Source organism: Cynocephalus volans, chromosome 2 (assembly GCF_027409185.1).
Source record: "Cynocephalus volans isolate mCynVol1 chromosome 2, mCynVol1.pri, whole genome shotgun sequence".
In the NCBI taxonomy this organism is placed as follows: Eukaryota; Metazoa; Chordata; class Mammalia; order Dermoptera; family Cynocephalidae; genus Cynocephalus; species Cynocephalus volans.
The window spans coordinates 204707183-204721427 of NC_084461.1; the positions used below are offsets into that span (position 1 = coordinate 204707183).

The following is a 14245-nucleotide window of genomic DNA, read 5'->3' on the forward strand; positions in this document are numbered from 1 at the left end:
TTGGTTTCTCTCCTCCCTTTTTTCCCTCTCTTTCTCTCTTCTATATCTCTCATTCCCTTCTTTTTTGTTTTTTCCTCTGTCTTTGGTGTGTGTGTGTGTGTGTGGTGTGTGACTCCCTCTGTCTCTCTTTTTGTGTTTCCACCTCTCTCATAATTCTTCTCACTTCCTCCTTTCTCTGTCTGCTTTTCCCCAGGACCACAGAGGGCACTCAGTGTTGTGCCCTGCCCTTTCCAATACACATTTTCCCAACCATGACCTCATCGGAGGCTCACAGTCCCTGCCCCTCCCTGGGGAGATAGGCAGGGAGGGGCTCCTCATCCCACAGTCTAGATGGATGGAGTGAAGCCCAACAAGAGAGTGACTTGCTGGGAGTCACCTAGAAGCCAGGTCTGACTTCCCCTGGCATGAGGGGAGGGTCTCCCCAGGGTCTTGGAGACTCTTGGCTCCCCCACAGCCTCCCCACCTCAAAGTCTTCCTCCCCACTGGCCTGAAGGGTGCCCTCCTGCTGTCCATTGGAGCTGGGACTCCCAGCCTTATCCAGAGGGCTCTCTGCAGCTCTCTGTGCCAGGAGAATGGGGCGGGCAGTGCCTAGCTCCAGAGCATTCTGTGTTCATTCAAAAACAAATTGTTACTGAGTCTACTATGTGCCAGGCACAGGTCAAGACCCTGGTCAGAGCAAGCTTTTGAGAGAGGCAGGAAGGAGGGACAGAGCATGCTCGAAAAAGGGGAATGAGTTTCCCTGGGGGGAAACAGGTCTGCAGCCAGCCAAAGAGGGGACAGGGCCTGGATGTCAATTGGGTCTTTCAGGAAACTGCTGCTAAGATGGAGTTAGAAGTACAAGACATTTACTGAAGGAAAGGTCTATGAAAGATAAAGGTGGAGGGAGCAGAACAGGGCAGGGAAAGCCTTCATATGATGCTTCAGGTCTGACATCTACGGCAAGAGAGGGAAGGGAAGGAGCATTAGATAATAAGACCCTCACATTTCTGTGCCACTCTGAGAAAGTCTCAGCCAGCCAACAGAGATCTCTGGTGCAAAGACTGCCCAAAGAGGAGTCTAAACTGGGCAGACATGGCCAGGTCTTAGTGCCCCAGCCATGCCCAGTCATTGACTGGGGGCTTCCCAGGAACACAGCGTCCTCTGCTCCAATGCTGCTTCAGACCCTGAAGGTCCTGCAGCTGGAGGCTGTCAGCTAACCACTCTCTCGTAGCTGATGGCTGCCCCATCTGGGAGCTTACCCACCCATTTGGCTGGGGCAGCCACCACTGCTGACCAAGACAGAAAACCCAGTGAGACAGAGTCTGGCATCTGGGAAGGAAGCCCAGAAAGCAATCTTCTTCCAGGAGATCCCAAAGCTATGGAGTAGGAATTTATGAGCACAGGACCATACCTGTAAGATTTCCAGGTAGGAGTTCAGCCCCTAGAACACCAGGCATCAACTAAACCCATCCCTGGGTCTGAGGGAATAAAGCATGAGACCCAACTTGTGTCTAAAACTAAACGTCTCAGTAGATGGGAAGAAACACATTAGATTCCATTCAAGAGCTTACTAAACTAGAATAGAAGAGAGGGAGAGAAGAGAGTCAGAGAGACTACAGAAACCATTCTCCCTTACTGAGCAGCGTTAGAAGCTGTGGAGGTTTGAAAAGATGTGCACAAATTCTTTTATACTCCTTCCTTCAAATGGTGGAGCTGAATTCCCCTCCCTTAAGTATGGGCTATACTTAGTGACTTGCTTCTAACAAATACAGTGTGGTGGAAGTGATGTAACTTCTGAGACTAAGTCATAAATGTCATTGTGCCTTCGTCTTGCTCTTAGATCACTCGCTCTGGGGAAGCTGGCTGCCATGTTGTGAGGACACTCAAGCAGCCCTATCAAGAGGCCCATGTTGTGAGGGAGGAACTGAGGCTTCCTGTCAACAGCCTTGTGAGTAAGCCACTTGGAAGCAGACATTTAAACCCCAGTCAAGCCTTTGGGTGAGTACAGCCCCACCTGATTATTTATTTATTTATTTATTTATTTATTTATTTATTTATTTTGGTAACAGCTTTCCTGAGATATAATTCACATATCATACCATGCACTCATTTAAAGTATACAATTCAATGGTTTTGAGTATGTCCATAGTTGTGCAACCATCACCATTATCTAACTTCAGAACATTTTCATCATCCCCCAAAAGAAATCCTGCACCCAGTAACTGTCATTCTGCCTTCCTCCCTCCCTGTAGCCCCTAGTAACCACTAATCTACTTTATGTCTCTATAGAGTTGCCTACTCTATACATTTCATATATAAAGAATCATACAATATATGCTCTTGTGCAATTGGCTTCTACCTCTTAGCATAATATTTTCAAGATTCATCAGTGTTGTAGCATGTATCAGTACTTCATTCCTTTTTATGACTAGATAATATTCCATTGTATGGATATACCATATTTTGTTTATCTGTTCATCAGCAGATGTACATTTGAGTTGTTTTCACTTCTTGGCTATTATGAATAAGGCTGCTATGAACATTAATGTACAATTTTTTGTGTGGACACATGATTTTCTTTCTCTTGAGTATATGCCTACAAGTGAAATTGTTGGGTCATATAGTAACTCTATATTTAACATTTTGATGAACTGCCAGACTGATTTCCAAAGTAGTTGCATCATTTGACATTCTCACCATCAGTGTGTGAGAGTGATTTCTCCACATCCTTGCCAACCTTAGTTATTGTCTGTCTTTATAGCCATTCTATTGTGAAGTGGTATCTCATTGTGGTTTTTATTTGCATTTCCCTGATGGCTAATAATGTTGAGCATCTTTCCATGTGCTTATCGGCCATTTGTATATCCTTTTTGGAGAAATATGAATGACATCATTACTGGAACCTCATAAACTCTGAGCCAAAACCGCTCAACTAAGCTACTCTTAAATTCTTAATCTTCAGAAACTGCGTGAGATAATAAACGTTTCTTGTTTTGAAACACTAAATTTAAGGATTTTTAAACAGCAGTAGATAACTAACATAGAAATATTCCATTAAAATAAGGAACACATCATGGGTGCCTATTAGTGCTACTGAAAGTCCCAGCCAATGCAATAAGACAAGAAAAAGAAATGCAAATTGTCAAGTTTGGAAAAGGAGAAACAAACTTTCATTGTTTCTAGATTGATTTTCTATCTAGAAATTTCAAATGTATCCAATACCCCAGGGTGTAGGGAAAGCAGTATGGTAGAATGGAGTAAGCCAAGGACAGACCCGAATTTGAGTCCTAGCTTTCTGTGTGATCTTGGGCAAGTTCTTTAGCTTCTTGGGCCTCACTGGGAAAGTGGAGATAGTACGGCATGAGATTAATATGAGTGTAAGTAAACTTAATATGAGGGTAGTGACTGACAGACAGTAGCCTTTGACAAATGGGATCTTCATTTAAGGAGGGAACTTTAGGGCAGGAGCCAGGCCAGATGACAATGTGACTGACTTAATACCGTTCCCCAGGCTGCAGAACGTGGGCTCCTTCCATTTCCTCAGATGACTCCAGCCTGCTAGTGGGGCCCTAAGAATCCCAGGTATTAAACCCATAGCCTGGGGTTAATCCCTGGCTCCACTTCCCCTCACTGGGAAGCCTTGGACAAGTCTCTTACTTTTGCTGAATCCCCATGATATATTCTACTGATTGGGACCATCATTTCTACCTTTCTTACTTCCCACGGGTGTAGTGAGGCTCAGAGGAGGGGAAAGGAACTCACTGAGGCGAAAACTTCACAGTAAACCAGGAACTGTAGGGAAACCCATTAGGAACAAGGGGAAGAATGGGCCCTGAGACCACTGTCTAGCTGTACAACATCGGGGCCACAAATTGTCTTGTGGTATGATACAGAATGAGGCTGAGTGCGAGATCCACATCCCTCCTGTTCAGATGACACTTGACATTTACAGTCCCACCACACCACGGTGGTAGGGTTGCCAGATAAAATAGAGATGCCCAGTTAAATTTGAGTATTAGAAAACAATGAATAATTTTAACGTACATGTATGCCCCAAACACTGCAATTAGTTTTTGGCTATCCGAAATTCTATTTTAACCGGGTGTCCTGTGTTTTTATTTGCTACATCTGGTAACCCAGATGAACAGGGCAGTGATTCGTTACCCCATTTCACAGTGGAGGCACAGGGAGGAGAACAGACTTCCTCAAAGCTCTGCTACTTAGCTATTCTTTCATTCTACACAGGCTCCTTGGCTGAGGTTTAACCTGGACTGTTTATGTTCATTCTAACTCAGATATCTTAGATTACATCCACTTCTTCTCAGGCCCTCAGAGGCCCTGGGGGACTAACTCACTCATCAGAATGAAGAGGGTGGGAAGCATAAAAGAAGACTCAAAAGGCTCAGAGAGAAGAATGACTACAGAATCTGGCCTCTAGTAGCCTAAATAGTAACTCTCCCGTTTCTACATCCAAGAACTCAGGTTATGAAGCACAGTTTCATCTGTGAATTTGCACAAGGTCAACGGCAGAGGGGATTTGGAGCTATGACCAGTCTCCGAGCTTTGAGCTTCCTGACATCCAGGGCTCTCCTTGCTGTTCTGGGGGCTGGACAAGACTGCCTGGAGAGCAGCCCCCTCATGCCAAGACTAGGGAGTTAGGAACAGGAAGGCTTGTGGGAAGCCCCTGGAGTTTGGTCCAGCCTTTGCTGCCACCTACTGGACACTCAGTGCCAGCACCTCCTTGAGAATCACCCCCCAAAAAGGTTATTTTGCCCCTTTCTTATCCTTTGTGCCTTGTCCATAGTCTTCCTTGTCCAGGGTCTACCCTCTGACTTGTTATAGGACCCGGAACAAGCCCTTTGCTTCTCTGGCTCTCAGTTTTCTCTCTTAGAATAGGGGTTCTTCAAACAGCAGCAGGCCTGATCTTTCTAAAATGCAAATTTGGCCAGGTTCCTCCCCTATCTAAATCTGTCTCCTGACCCCCCTGGCCCTCAAGCTGAAGCCTGGCAGGCTCTGCAGGATCTGAGCCTGGCTGACCTCACCCACTCCCCACTTCTCCACACCAACCACACAGAGCTACAAAACATCCTCAGTTACCAGGCTCTCTCAAGGCCTTTGCTCATGCTGTTCCCTTTGCCTAAAAAAACACTCTTCCCCCTCCTTCACCTGGCTTGTTTCTATTCATCCTTCAGATGTTGGCTTAGTCATTCCTTCCAGGAATCCCCATCCCCACCCCCATGTCCCCACACCAGGATGGGTGAGCATTTTAGATCCCCGCTGAGGATTGGTTGAAGTCTCAAGAGAAAATATGGTCCTCGAAGAGGTGAAAGGTCAGGCCAGGGGGCTTAGGGGAGCATTGTGGGTAGACACGGCTCAGGGTTCAAAGTGACCTGATTTGCCATCCCATTCTGTCATGGTTGGATGGTGAGCGTGCCCATCAGCCAATGATTCCACCTCTCTAAGTACCTGTTTTAAAGATAAACAAATCAAACTATGTCTACAACAGCACTAAACAATAGAACTCTAATGCAAGCCACGAATGTAATTAAAAATTTTCTAGCCATAGTTTAAAAAGTAAAAGAAAGAGGTGAAATTAATTTTAATAATATATTTATGTATTCCAATGTGTAAAATATCTTTTCAACATGTAATCAATATTTAAAAATTATTAGCAAGCTATTTTACATCCTTGTTTTTATACTAAGTCTTTGAAATCCTGTGTGTATTTTATACTTACTGCGCATTTCAATTCGGATTCCACATTTGGAGCCATGTGCCACTAAAGGCCACTATTGGACAGCACAGCTCTATGTCTTGATCTGTATAGTGGTTACACGGGTGTGTACTTATGTAAAAATTCACAGGGTTGGACACTTAAGACTTTGTTCTTTTTTGCATGCAAATTATATCTAATCTTGGGGGAAAAAAAGAGTGATTCCCAGGTTTCTGGTCTGAACCTGGATAGACAAAGGGAGGGGCAATTTCCTGGAATGGGAAAGGTAAATAGACAGCTTGCAGGGCTGGGGAAGGCTGAGAGTCTGAGGGCCTTTGTTCCTTTAAGTCTTCATCATCCATAGGCCCCTGGAAAGTTTGCAGTTACCTGTCAGGGAGGTGTGTAGATCTTGGCTTTCCCCTGGTGGCCTGGTGCTGGTGCCTAGGCCTCCTTCTTGAGCCCTGGTGGGGAAGAGGGGGTCACAATGTCACACACACTTTCCTTCTGGATCCCACAATCCTAGGCTCTGCTCATTCATGCTGTCAAGGCTGTGGGCATTCCTTCTGCTACAATTGCCAGATTTAGCAAAATATAAAAGTCACTGAGTTAATTTTGAATTTCAGATAATGAATAATTTTTAGTGTAAGTATATCCATGGTGATATTTGGAACACACCTATACTAAAAAATTATCTGTTTATATGAAATTCACATTTAGCTGGGAATCTTGTGTTTTATCTGGCAACCCTACTTTTAGCTCATCTTCCAGGACTTGGCAGCTGAATCTGGCTCCACTTTCTTGCTGTGTGACCTTGGCCACTTCCTTGCTGTGTGACCTTGGCCACTTCCTTGCTGTGTGACCTTGGCCATATTTCTCTGAGCTTCAGTTTCCTCCTCTGTAAAATGGCCAATAATTCATTCCTCAATTACCTGTTAAAAGGATTCACTGAGAAAAATGTAAGAAAATACATTTTATAATGCCTGGCACATAGTAGGCCCTGAGCAAACAGTTGCTCCTTCTTTCCTGGGCTCCTGGAGGTACAGAGCAGAGATATACTGTTCAATGGGTACCCACCTACCTGCCCACACTGCCCAGGCACTGGACTCCATGATTTCTCTATGCCCTTTCATATTTAACTCCCCTTCATTAGTTTTTCCTTTCCTTTGTTTCCTGACTTTTGTCTATGCCTCATCTTTGCTGGGAATATCCCAGAATCCTTTAGGAACAGCCTAACTCCCAGGAATAGGGTCCTCCTGACCCAGCTCTCAGAAGATTCCAGAATATGGCCTTGATACCACTTGGTGGCCATGTCCCTAAACAAACAATACTACCCAGACCCGAATCTGAAAGATCAGGTGGCTCACACTGCATCTGACCAGCAGGACCACCATGAGGGCACAGCCCTGGGCCAGGCCCCAGTGGAAGGCAGAAAAAATGGACCCTGAGCTGTCCTGGAGGGTGGGGGGCTTGATGGCAGGGATGCAGCTTGACCCTAAGACCCACACACAGAGAATGAGAGGAGCCTGAGGCTAAATGTGAATTTCAGGGCTTAGGTGATGTGTCTGAGGGCACACAGCCAGGATTTGCCCATTTGCCCCAGATCCAGTGATGAGTGAGGCCATGCTTCTAACCTCCTCCTCTGTGGAAGGGTTGGGGTTGAGGAGAATTGGGTGTGCTTTCTCTTGCTTATTCTCACTCCCATCTGCACACATAGTCTTCCTCTCTGAGCCTACTGTACCCATGAAGAGTAACGTGGGATAGGGGTGGGGGACAGGCCCCATACCAGGTAAGGAGACTGGAGAAAGTGATGCTACCTCCTCACCCCCTACCAGAGTTGAGTGGTTCCTGGGATGCTGGAATCCTCTCTCCCTGCAATGAACAGATGATAAAACAGAGGCCCAGAGAAGGGCAGGGGCCTGTGAGTCCTAAAAGATCAAATAGACCATGTCCCCCAGACTCCTTGCCTCTCCCCACCTGGCAGGAAAACACCTGAGACCTAAGGCCCTTAATCACACTTTTCTCCCACTCTATAACCTGCCCTTTTCCACTCTTCAACCCTCTTGGTCCCCAAATCCCTTGGCTCAGGCCCCTGCTCCCCAAGGCTCTACGATGGCCTCGCATCTTGTAATGGCCATTTGTCTTGTGCTCCTAATCTCTATCGCTCCCCTCTGCCCCCTGGAGAGGGTCTGAATGCCTCTGCATGGGCTCCTACCCCTCACTGTCGCAGTCCTTTCCTTCCTTTCTAGACCCACCCCCTCCCTCCATCCCTCTACTAACCCACTCTGTATGACAGGGATGCAAAGCACCATTTCAACAGGAGCAGGTTTTGTAGGCAGATATCAATTTTGAGCCTGATTCTTACCAGCTGTGTGGTCTTGGGCATCGTAGTGTATTGAATTATGTCCCCCCAAGACTCACTGAAGCTTGGATTATGTCCCCAAGTTTCATATATTGGAAGTTTAATCCCCACTGTGACTGTTAAGAGGGTGAGAAATCCTATTATGGTAATTGAAAGTTGGAGCCTTAGGGCCAGCCCGTGGCTCACTTGGGAGAGTGTGGTGCTGATAACACCAGGCCACGGGTTTGGATCCCTATATAGGGATGGCTGGTTAGCTCTCATGGGAGAGCATGGTGCTGACAACACCAAGTCAAGGGTTAAGATCCCCTTACCAGTCATTTAAAAAAAAAAAATAGGACCATATAGTAATGAATAGATTAAAAATGGTGGTTAGGGGCATGGTTCTCAGGGCTTTAAAAGAAGAAAGAGGAGAATCTGTCCCTCTCTCTCTCTCTCTCTCTCTCTCTCTCTCTTTCTCTGCTGTCTCTGCTTTCACTGTCTTGCAATGTGAGACCCCTGGGTCACTGTTGCCACCACCAAGACCCTCACCAGGTGTGTTCCCTGGACTTTGGACTTCCCAGCCTCAGAAACTGTAAGCAATAAATTTTGTTTTCTAATAAATCACCCAGTTCTGTGTATTTTGTTATAAGCAACAGAAATGGACTAATACAGGCATGTCGCTTAACTTCTTTGGTCCTCTAGCTCCTCATCTGTAATAATACTTTCCTCACAATGCTAGGGTGAGGATTAAATTACGTAAAGGTCTTAGCACAGTGTGTGGCACATTATAAACATTCAATAAATATTAGTTGCTATTATTATTATTATTAATTATTAGAGGAGCAAGGGGAGAGAAAGGCAGGAGGAATGTTAGGGCTATTAAAATGAGAATTCTTGAGACGTCCAAAGCAAGCAGAGGGAGAAATCTATATTTTTAATTCTTCCCCACCGGAATGAACATTTTTCTATTCGGCACAATTTGTTGTAGGCATCAAATAATATTAAATCTATGTTGTGTCCTAGCAGGATAAATGCCAACATCGCCAACAGAGCTACCAGGGTCTATAAGTACCTTAGTGCGTGAAAGCAGAGAAGATATTACTTGACATATTTTTGAAGCTGAAGTGCTTCTAAGTTTGGTAGTTCCAATTCTGTTATTTCTTGGGAAAGTTTGTAATAACAAGAACATGAAGAAATAAACAGTGCTGGTTCCCTAATATTAAAGTTTCAGGAATGTGGTTATTGCTTTTCAGAAAAGACCATGAGAATGACCTCATTTCTAACCAAGGAAAAGTTGAACTCTTCTTTTAGTCTGCCTTATGAATCCAATAAAAAGAGCAGGGTGGAATATAATAAGTTAATCTTAGTTGTAGCCGATGGCTTCGATATCTTTTCAGACTTTTTTTTCAATATCTTTTAATAATGATGATTCTCTATGACTTTTTCAGAGGATGTAGCAGCTCAAGCAGGAATCTTTTTAAAAGTATTTTGAAAGCTCACTCTGTGCTGAGCCTGTTCCAAGTATGCTCACACAACTTTCTGAGGTAGGAATAAATCAGAGCACACCTGTGGTTAAACAAGTTGGGCTTATCACTTGTTGGGGGTGGAGGGGGTGGGGATGTGACCCATGAGGAACAATGGGGCGTCTCAGTAACAGTGTGAGAAAGGATGTATAGGACTTGTTTGGGCTTGCGTTAGATGATTTGGGGGAGGGTTTATGGAAGAGGGGCTTTGATTGGATGTGTCTATGAGTGGGATCTTGATATATCTTACCTAGAAAGAGGGAAGAGTAGACTGAGGCTAAAGCTGTAATTTCTATATGAGCCAGGAAAGGGAAATGTATGGCCATTTTTGTGGTTTGGACAATCTTTTGCTCATGTTTTGTCTGGGTTTGGGCATGATTAGAGTGTCCTTGATTGATGTTCATGTTCCGTGAAAGTTTTATGTTCAACAGGAGAACACTAAGGTCTATTTGTGAGTGCCAGGCCACCTCCTTGAAGTCAGGGGCTGTTTCTCTTTTTCTCATAGCCTAGACTCAAATCCAGGTTTGTGTAACTGGAAACATCTCCCGTGTCACTTTCTGTTCACAGTAACCTGAGAAGACGCTGTCAGACTAAGAATTTCATCTCTGAGTTTATTTCATCTACTATGTTTACACCTTACTCAGGTCCAACCCATAACAGTCCCTGGGACAATTGTAGGTACTTCATAAATGTTTGTTGAATAAGTGCAACAATGAACATGGCTGTCAAGATCTCCAGAGAAGATTGCCTGGGTCCAAATTGCTGCTCCACCATCTATTAGTAAGCAATTTGATACAATTTGTATTAACAGCTAATCTACAATCCATATTCAATTTTATTACCTGTCTCAATATGTCAATTACAGCTATTCCATCACCACCACCACCACCACCATCCCAGTCCACGATCCAATTTAGAATCACACACCACATTTTGTTGTCACGCCTCTTTAGTTTCCTTTAAACTGGAACATTTCCTCAGCTCTCTTCTGTTTTTCATGAAACTGACAGTTATTTTGTAGTGTCCCTCGATTTGGGTTTATCTGACGCTTCCTCATGAGATTTGGGCTACACATTTTTGACAGAAACCACAGAAGAGATGTTGTGTCCTTCTCAGTGCATCTTATCAGGAGGCACATGATCTGTACTAGACCCATTATTGGTGATGCCAACTTTGATCACTTTGATTCTCTTGTTCTGCTAGGTTACATCTCTGTAAAATTACTATTTTCCTTTTATGATCAATAAGTAATTTGTGCGAGACACTTTTACTGATGTTTAACCTGTTTCTCTAGTTTAACCATTTATTATTGATTTTCTAACCTCATCGTGTTTATTAATTGACATTTTACTAAGTGTCTCCCTTCTCATTTATTTATTCACTTTATTTATGTCAGTAAAGACCCATGGATTACTATTTTACTCATTTAATTGCACTCTATTACTATCATTATGTATTTTGATGCTGAAAGTGGGTATCTCAAGTTAGCGCCTGTGTCCTTTGACACGTTCCCATCATTACCACCATTATCCTTACATTCCGGTGAACAAGGTGTTCCCAGCTTATATGGTACTTTCCGGAATCCGCATTTTCTTCCAGGCGCCCTAATCCCCGGCTCTTTGAAAAGCTGCTAAATAGTGATGTGTTCCTCAACTTCCTGCCCGCAGGCGGAACCTTAGAGCCCCGGGCGTGGGCCGGAAAACAGTGCAGAGGACAAGCCTCTTCCGGTTGGGGCCGGAAGTCCCTCCTATAGGGGCGGCTCCGTGTCAGGTGACACGGAGCCCGCGTAGGAGGGGTCGAAGGTCCGGCCCAAGAGGCTGACGGGACAGTAGGACTGGCCGACAGACCGATAGACTGGGACGGCCTCGGCCGCGTTAGCTGCTCGGAGGCAGGTACGTGAGGGGCTAGGAAGGTGGCAGCGGCAGTCAGTGTTGGGGGGCGGGAGATCCTGTTCCGCCTTCCTGGGGCTCACGGGCTGCGACACCTGAGCCCAGGGGCCCAGAGACAAGCTCGACCCTGCCCCGGGCCCTCCTGCCCAGAACAGAGGTCGGCAGACATTGTGTTCTTCCGTCCCATGATTACAGATTGAGTAAACTGAGGCCTTGAGAAAGGGAAGGGCTCCCACGAGCTCTCCTTTCCAATCAGAGTTCACCCTGACGCCCGTTCTGTCCCCTGTGCGGGGCCGCCTCTCTTTTGTGCGAGTGTATTTAACGAGTTTGCCCCCAGTGGAGAGGCCGAGGCCGAGCGTGGTGAGCAGAGTTGGGCTGAGAGTAAGAGAACTGGGTTCGACACTTTTCACTATCGACAGACAGTTGTGCGTTCTGGGTCAAATCCCTTCCCTGTGCTGGACCTCATTTGTAAAACGGGGCAGTGTTTCTCAGTATGGTTCTCACGCCATCTGCTTTGAAATCCCCTGGAATGCCGGCTTTACAGTGTGAAACTCAAATAAGACATGTTTAGAATCTGGGTAGGAACCTGGAAAGCTGCGTTTTGAAGTATGCCTTGAGGGTCCTATACATACTGATGTTTGAAGCTCATTGATCTTAAGTGCCTTCCTGCTGTGAATACTAGACGTTCATTCTTCGCTTAGAGGCAGCTGCAGCCAGTTCAGGAACTTTGGAGGAAATGGCATGTTTAGCCCAGAAAAGTGAGCACTGGAAGAGAACTGTGCTTAAAAACTGAAAAAATTGGTATGGCGAAGAGGGCTTCCACTTCATCTTTGGGGCTGAAAGAGGCAGAACTAAGACTAATAGGTGGATTCTACAGGAAGACAAGTTTTTACTTAAGGGAAGACTCGTCAGAGATGACCAGCGATGGAATGGATAGCCTCCCGGTCGAAGGAGGTATACAGGTAGTAGATGGAGGTCCTTTCCAATTCGAAAGTCTCTGATTCTAAATAGTTATTTTGAATCTGATGCTGACTCCACCCTCAAAGTAAATGTGACTTTTCTTTTTTCTGTTCTCTTTTCTTGACACCTCCATCCCCCCAGCCTACGTCTCCTGTAAGTAAGGCCAACATGTCTGATTTTATGTAATCTCTTCCTGGTTGTCCTATGAACCATCCTTCTTTCCAAGGACTTTGGAATAACCCAGTATCTGATAGAAGCACCTTAAATATTTGTTGCATGAATAAGTAAACAGGGTCTCACCCCATTGGTTAAGAGCTTATTTTCTTAGAACAACTTGGAAACACCTCTGAAGACTTTGTATTTGACCAGGAGCAGCTAGTGAACTCTTTGGAGCAAAGAATTGAGGAATCTCATTTCGAGGGGCCCCTTGTTCAGGCCAGCCTTCTCCTCCCTGGGACGTAAATCCCTCTTTAATCTTCTCCAGCAATGTGTAGATAGATGTGAGAGAATTTTTGCAGTCTGTAGGCTAGCTTTCCATCCAGCGTATAAAACCAGTACTCTTATGGACTTGCCTTGCGAGTTCATCCTCACTTACATGTAGTTCGCAGATGATGCTTCTAGCATATCTCTAAGTTTTCTAATCAAACATCAAATTTCCTTATTTTATGCTTTACAAAACTCTAAGTAGATCACTTTTTCAACACCTGTTAGAATGCATAGGAATGCTTATGTTGTCTTGTGGAGCAGAGAGTCCATATTTTGACCCGATTCTGCTGACTACCTCCCCTCCCCGCCCCAAAAGGTTTGGGTTGAGCTAAAACTTCCTGCCTGTGTTCCCTACTTGTTTGTGTTTCCTTAGATTCTTTTTTTTTTTTTAAAGTGAAAAGCTTATTCAGATGGTATCCCAAGTGTTGGGTAAAATGATCTTAACTTCAAGTTTTTAAAACTTCTCAGTCTGAAAATTTCCTGAAGGAGTACCTGAATTGGTGTTTTCATAAGTGTGTTCTTCAGGCCACTGGTCTGAAAGATGCCTCTGAAAAAGTGTTCGATGGTAAAAATAAGTTTGGGAAAAGCTACATATCATTATCCTTTCTTGGAGCTTCTCTGTGTATTAAAGGCACTGTGAAGTCCTGCAATGAAGAAATGTGCTTTATAAGGAAAATAACTTGTGTCACTTGTTTAATCTAGTGTTACCAAACTTGTTTGATGTGAAACCTTTTTTTTTTTAATTGAAGCACACATTGGCAAATTCTGACCTAGAGCAGAGGTCTGCATACTAAAGCCTGTGAACCAAATCTGGCCCTGCTGCTTGTTTTTGCATGGCCTGTGGGCTAAGAATGGCTTTTACATTTTTAAATGGTGGAGAATAAATCAAAAGAAGAATAACATTTCATGACATGTGTCAGTTATAGGAAAGTCAAATTTCAGTGTTCATTTCAGCCACACCCACTTATTACATATTGTCTTTGGCTGCTTTAATGGTACAACAGTAGAGCTAAGTAGTTGCCACAAAGACCGTGGTCCACAAAGTCTAAAGTATTTACTATATGGCCCTTTACAGAAGAAATTTGCCACCCCCTGACTTGCATCATGTACACTTTTCTAACTTTTTATTTTAAAGTAATTTTAGACTTACAAAAAACTTGCAAAAATAATCAATGAATTTTGTTTACCTTTCACCTAACTTCCCCTAATGTTAGCACTTTACATAACTATATTAAAATTATCTAAACAAGAAATTTAACAATGATACAGTATTACTAACTGATCTATAGAGTTTGTTTAAATTTTGCCTTTTGTACCACTATGTCCTTTTTCTGTCCCAGGACCAAGTCCAGGATCC

The 14245-nt window shown here is 44.3% G+C and overlaps 1 protein-coding gene across 2 annotated transcripts in view; it reads left to right on the plus strand.

Annotated features, from left to right (window-relative positions):
• The first annotated feature begins 11350 nt into the window (after positions 1–11350).
• The window catches only part of RNF185 (ring finger protein 185), a 33490-nt gene continuing 30595 nt past the window's right edge, over positions 11351–14245 (plus strand). The window contains exon 1 of one of the 2 annotated variants that reach the window (XM_063087447.1): positions 11351–11445. The gene's annotated coding sequence lies outside the window, so the exon portion shown is untranslated. The other variant, XM_063087448.1, reaches the window with a different exon arrangement.